Source organism: Sinocyclocheilus anshuiensis, unplaced genomic scaffold (genome assembly GCF_001515605.1).
Source record: "Sinocyclocheilus anshuiensis isolate Anshui unplaced genomic scaffold, SAMN03320099.WGS_v1.1 scaffold2184, whole genome shotgun sequence".
Taxonomy (NCBI): Eukaryota; Metazoa; Chordata; class Actinopteri; order Cypriniformes; family Cyprinidae; genus Sinocyclocheilus; species Sinocyclocheilus anshuiensis.
Genome location: NW_015547626.1, coordinates 169,437 through 175,975, shown reverse-complemented (window position 1 = coordinate 175,975; position 6,539 = coordinate 169,437). Strand labels below are relative to the sequence as shown.

Below are 6,539 nucleotides of genomic sequence, written 5' to 3'. Positions count from 1 at the left end.
GCTTAATTTTTTTTAAATGTATGCAAAATAAATAAATACATAACGTCTCAAAACTACAGCCGAAAAAAATATGTAATGTCCTCAAATTACAGCTAAGAACACTTAGATTTTTATACTTTAAAAATGCATTTAAAAAAATTAATAAATAAATACATACTTAAAAATGTCTCAATACTACAGCCAAAAAAATAAATAAATAATTAAAATGCAATGTCCTCAAACTACAGCTAAGAAAACTTGGATTTTTATTCTTTGGCCATGATCAATAATAATAATAATAATAATAATTTAGAAATGTCCAAAAACAACAGCTAAGAAAACTTGTGTTTGTGTCCACAAACTACGGTCAAGTAAACCCACACTAAACAACTATATCCACACATATGCATTAAACATGTTAAAGTGTTTTATATCAAGCATAATTCTGTGTGAATTCCAAACAATACATCATGGCACTAGCAACTCCAAAGTAATGGGTTTGTTTTCCAGGGAAAAAAAAAAAAAATAGAAAGGAAAAATTGAAATCGCATCATATGACCCCTTTAAATTGCAAAGCAAGTGGCTTTGGATAAAAGCATCTGTCAGATGAGCTTTATGAATGTGTGTGTTTCAGTTCGAGGGCTGCTCTAAGGCATACTCACGTCTGGAGAATCTGAAAACACACCTGCGCTCACACACTGGAGAGAAACCCTATGTGTGTGACCACGAGGGCTGCAACAAGGCCTTCTCCAACGCCTCGGACCGAGCCAAACACCAGAACCGCACACACTCCAATGAGGTAAACACACACTCGCCTTCATCCGGCACAACCCTGCAGTCAAAGTGTTTACACAAACATTCACAGAATTCATCTACTTACTTTATCATTCATACATGACTCAAATATGAACATATCCAGGTCATATTTCAAACCATAATGTAAAAAATAAAATTGTTTATATATATATATATGTGACCCTGGACCAAAACAACAGTCTTAAGTCGCTGGGGTATATTTGTAGCAATAGTCAAAAAAACATTGTATGGGTCAAAATTATCGATTTTTCTTTTATGCCAAAAATCATTAGGATGGTGGTGATGTATACATCTCAATTTTAAACAATTGACCCTTATGACTGGTTTTGTGGTCCAGGGTCACATATATATTAGGGCTGTCAAAATTAACGCGTTAACGCAAATTCATTTTAACAGCACTAATTTTATTAACACGTGATTAACACAGCACGCATTTTCTGTTTGACCCATTGCCCGTAGTTGGAGAAATGGAGATGCACAGTGTTGCCAACTTAGCAACTTTGTCACTACATTTAGCGACTCTTCAGACACCTTTAGTGACTTTTTTCCAAAAAGCGCCTAGCGACAAATCTAGCGGCTTTATGGACAAACCTTATTTCGTTTCTGAGACTCGCTGGTACTGCCGCATGAGCGCGAGGTCTTGCTTTCCCATCGCACACACACCTCTCTCTGCGTCTGATCTGTTCAGCGAGCGGCTAAGAGGAGCAGCGCGTTATGTTGCTTCTCTAATTTTACATGCAAGTATAGCCGAAATCACAGCACAGTTATTGTCTTTATCTTATGTGTATTTGATTTCATCAGACGACGGCTCGATTGCAGGATTTTTGTGCAGATTAACATCTTGGAAGGGAGAGCTATGTAGTCTTAATGGGTCGCATTTCAGTCACTATTTCATAGTCATTCGGTTGTCTGACGACAGACACAGTAAAATATATCAATGAAAACTATTGAGAATTTGGCTGCATCAAAATACAGTATGTTGGCACAGAGAGGCAAACAAATGTAATATAATGTACATTTTGCATGTTCAGAAGAAGTGAGCTGCCCTGTATTGCGTAAATGTAAACAGGCTTGTGTAAGTATTGCTCAGTGCAAAGGAAGACAAGTAATAGGATCCTGGTATTTCTATGTTCTTTTTTCATGTGTCTAATAGACATGAACAAGTTCTTTGAAAACATCTATGGCCTTTGAAACATGTCTAGTCTTCATGCTTTATGTTGACTATGGTTTCACTAATAATGAACATACATTTGCATAAAGCATCCATATTTGCCCATGCCCATATTGATTAGAGTATTAAAAACTTGAAAAGTTTTAATTTAAGGTACATTTAGAACAGATAAAAATGTGCGATTTTTGACTGGATTTTTGACTTTAAGGAGCTATAAGCTCTAATCATTCAAATAAAAATTTTTTTAAAAATTAATGTAATGAATCTAGAATATATGAAAGTTTCACTTTTTGAAAGAAGTTGCAAAAAATAAATTAACTTTTTCACAATATTCCAATTTTTTTAGATGCACCATATATATATATGTGTGTGTGTGTGTGTGTGTGTGTGTGTGTGTATATACTAAAACTTCAAATATATTAAAATATTTTTATATAAATAGACCTTTAAGGTGTTTTGCACATTATTTCCTTTTTGACTTTTGAGTTTTACATAATTTATTGTATTACAACCAATCAAAATACTCAAAATACATTTCAATAAAGATAAATAAATACAACAGCAGTATAACAAATGTATAAATCATAACAAACCATAATGTATAATGTAATGTATATCTTAGTAAATATTAAAAAGTAATATTTTGCATTGATATTTTCTTTTTTTTTTACTTTTTTCAGAATTTACTGTATTACAGCAATATTGTAATACATTTTATTTAAATAAGCATACCATGTTAATTGAAAATAAATAAAACAGCAGTACAACAAATGCTACCATGATGTATATTTCATTTAGTAAAGTAATAAGTAATATAAATATTTTACTAATAATAAATATAATATTAATTAACTAATAATAAATATAATAAATAACTAATATTTTACTAATAAAAATATATTACTTCTGATTTTTTCATAATTTACTGTATTACAGCCAATCAAAATACTGTAAATGTTTTTTATTTAAATAAGCATAAATTGTTAATTGAAAATAAATATGATATGCTATCATGGTGTATAAATATTTTGTAAAGCAAATTAATAAATAATATTTTTTATATTTTTGCATTTTAGTAATGAGAATGACATTTTCATGGTAATAATAAAAATAGTAATTATAATAAGGTAGGTGAATCATGAAAATACTGTCAAAATGCAAACCATCTTAATGGTCCTATAGGCTTAATTTTCTTTAAAAATAATTTATTTTTTAATATTGGGGTGACCTAGACTTCATCTTGACAAATTATGTGACATTTAAGCTGCTCTTTTACATACAGTGGAAGTGGAGGGTGACCATGAGCGTTAACTCGAAAAACAACTTAAATTTCAGTTTGTTCGTCACAAAGCGCTATCAATCAACTAGCGACATGAGGGTGAGCAGCTTATGACAAAATATTCCTATAAACTCCGAGCGAAGACGTGGGTCGACTCCATTAGATCAGTTAACGTCATCCATGCGGGAGTTTCGGGTGTGTGCCGCCCCACTAGTCGTTCTTCAGAGGAAGGATCTGATAATCTACTTCACTGTGGCATTAAGGATCTGCTAACTGCCTAATGTTATGTAAATGTGCCATTTTCAGCATACGCTAACAAATTTAGGCCAGAATTAGATTTGTTTACACATTCCCTCATCATGTGTAGTGATTGCTCCTGGACGCCCAACGCTGTCCCATTAACCAGCAACGTGTGCACAATGTGTGCACGTGAATAATGAGCTGTGAAGCTAATGAGTACGGCAACCCACAATACATTAGTGAGAATCAAGCACATCCCCAACGGAGAAACAGACCACCTGCCGACCGCACATAGAAAATGAAACCTGGCGCCATTTCCGTTCTCGGTTGATCCATCACGAGCTTAAGGAGGGAGAAAGATCATTTCGTCTCAACTTTATTAGTAAACAGCCATGCATCACAAATGCTTAGCAGTTGCACAATCAGTATGTCAGTGCACACGCCGTAATTTATTCCTCTAATTGTGTATTCATCTACCGCTCCATTTGAAGATAATCTGACTTAACAGGAAGAGATAAAACTCTAATTCAAAGTCGTACATTTGACTGTTAGAGGGTCGTGTGAAACCGAGTGATATTTATCTCTGCAGAAACCCTACGTGTGTAAGATCCCGGGCTGCACGAAGCGCTACACCGATCCCAGCTCGCTCCGGAAACACGTCAAAACCGTCCACGGCCCCGAAGCTCACGTCACCAAGAAACAACGTGGCGACCTTCCATCCCGGCCTCATCCGCCCAAGGAAAATGGAGAGAACGAAGCGGGAACCAAGCTGTCGGGCCGAACGGCGGAGGAGAAACTCGAAGCAAACAGCACAACTAGAGGAGTCGAGGACTATCTGCAGGTCAAGTCCATAAAGACGGAGAACTCTATGGTAAGATCTAGTGTGAATGAGGTCCAAAACAAACTCTACACAAGTATGTTTCTGGCCCAAAAAACGATTGTGTTTGATCTTTATGGATGCATAACAAAATGTATGTAATTTGAATAACAAGAGTCGTTTTTTGCATGCCTGTAATCTGTACTCCCAAATATATTATTCATTGCTGATTAAATATACATTAAAATATTTTTGTCCATCAGAGGTTATGCTAATCCAGACAAACTAACAAAGCATGCTGCAGAGATCTGTCCATCTTTAACTGCTCTCTCTACATGTGCTTCCTGCTATCTCTTTCCTGTTTCTCTCCCATACACTTTCCGTAAGGACAGACTTTACTGAGGTGAGCGCGGATCCTGTTTTAATGTCTTAATATCAGTCGGTTTCCACCATTATTTTTATTGGGCAATAGACAAATGACAGGATTTTGACCTTTTTTTCCAACATCAAAATATATTTGTGTAAAGGAAATGAATATGAAAGTAACTGCACATACATTACAAATGTATCTTCTTCTTTTCAAACTAACATGTTTGAAAATTCCTGTTGGTGTCCTGATTCGCAAGATTTTCAAGGATCCTCAAGTGATTGGCCATTTAGAACTTGATTTTTTGAGTCACTCAAGACGCCAATTGATTTTTTAAGGGTAATATGTAAATTCATGACCAGTCCATTTTTAAAATAGTCTCCAGTTTCCCAGCATATTTAAATTGAATTTCTATACACATTTTTTAATTTCGATGTTTCTGTGTATGTCAGCTGCCCATTTACAGTATGCATGGTAAATGTCTTGTACATGATTCTCTCTTTTTTATGTTTAATCTGTTCTTTTTTTCTGTGGGGTTAAATCATTAAAAGCTCACACACAGTGTAAAAAAATAAAAGCTGTAAAATCAAATTCGGGAAACAATATGATAGTACACCTCTTTCGGTCAAAGATATTTGGGTGTTGAATTCATCACTGCATCAAAATATTTGGACCCCTTCATTGTGTAATTGCCTGAGATCTGTTGGCGCACAGAGGGCTTCTAATTTCCCATGGGCTTCCACCCCAACAATGCAGCCCAATCCCCCTACAGTCCCGAGATCTAACGCTGTTGCCCTGCACTCAAGGATAAAAGCCATTAGTGGATTAATATTATATCAGTGGGACTGTTTTTGTGTCCTGAACAAATAGTGCCAGTGATCAAGCTGTGATCAAGAACGGCTCCCCCGTTCACGTGGGGACAGAATACATTTGCTTCATTCAAGGGATGCGCTGTCAAATGACGTGAATACAAAGACGTGCGTACCTTATTTATGTTGAGAGCATTCCCCTTTGTGTATTTCATGCCAGGCCGCATGCATAATGCACAGAGGTTGCCATAGGAAATAAGGATTTGTCAGGCACTTATCCTAGCTTTCTGAGAAGATCGTGAGGGGGATGAAAAAGATGTGGGATGTGTCTAGAGGAAGGGTGTTTTCCCAAACCTCGACTCAGTATGCTCATTATTTGCAATTTACACTTGGGAAAGTGATTGTAAGGGTCGTGTGTTTGCATGTTGCTGTGTTTGCATTCTGTCCCTTTTAGGTCATTCTCTCCATTGAGCTTCTTGGGTAATCAAACTTTCCATCTGTCCACCTCAGATGTATCAGTCCAGCCCTGGTGGTCAGTCATCATGTAGCAGCGAGCCGTCACCACTTGGCAGTGCCTCCCACCATGATGGTGGAGTAGAGCCGATGGGACTCAGCGGGGGCAGCATGGGAGATCTGAGCACCCTGGACGACGTGCCCCTCATGGATTCCACCGTCTCCACAGGGATGTTGGGCCTCCATCTTCGGAAGAACGCTAGCCCTGCTTACATACTCACGCACCTGAAGCAGAAAAGGCTGAAGTCGGTGAGGGACTCGTGCTCCTGGGCAAACCAAACTCCTCCTGCCCCCAGCACCAAGCTTCCACCCATCAATACTGGTGAGTAAACAAAAGGAAACGAAAACTATGATTTGATCACATTTCCATCACTGGTGCATCCCCCAAATTCAGTTTTTATTTATCTAAATTCAGCTATTCTCTGCTGCAGGTTCTTTATTGGAAGGTTCAGGCGGTCTGTGTGATCCAGGGCTTTCCATTTCCAGCCCACGCTTGGGTGACCTTTGTCCTGGAGAGACTACGGTTCTGAGTCAGCTGGTGGAGCGTC

The 6,539-nt window shown here is 37.3% G+C and overlaps 1 pseudogene; it reads left to right on the top strand.

Annotated features, from left to right (window-relative positions):
• Window positions 1-6,539, top strand: part of LOC107701790 (zinc finger protein GLI2-like) — a 109,190-nt pseudogene that overhangs the window by 99,835 nt on the left and 2,816 nt on the right.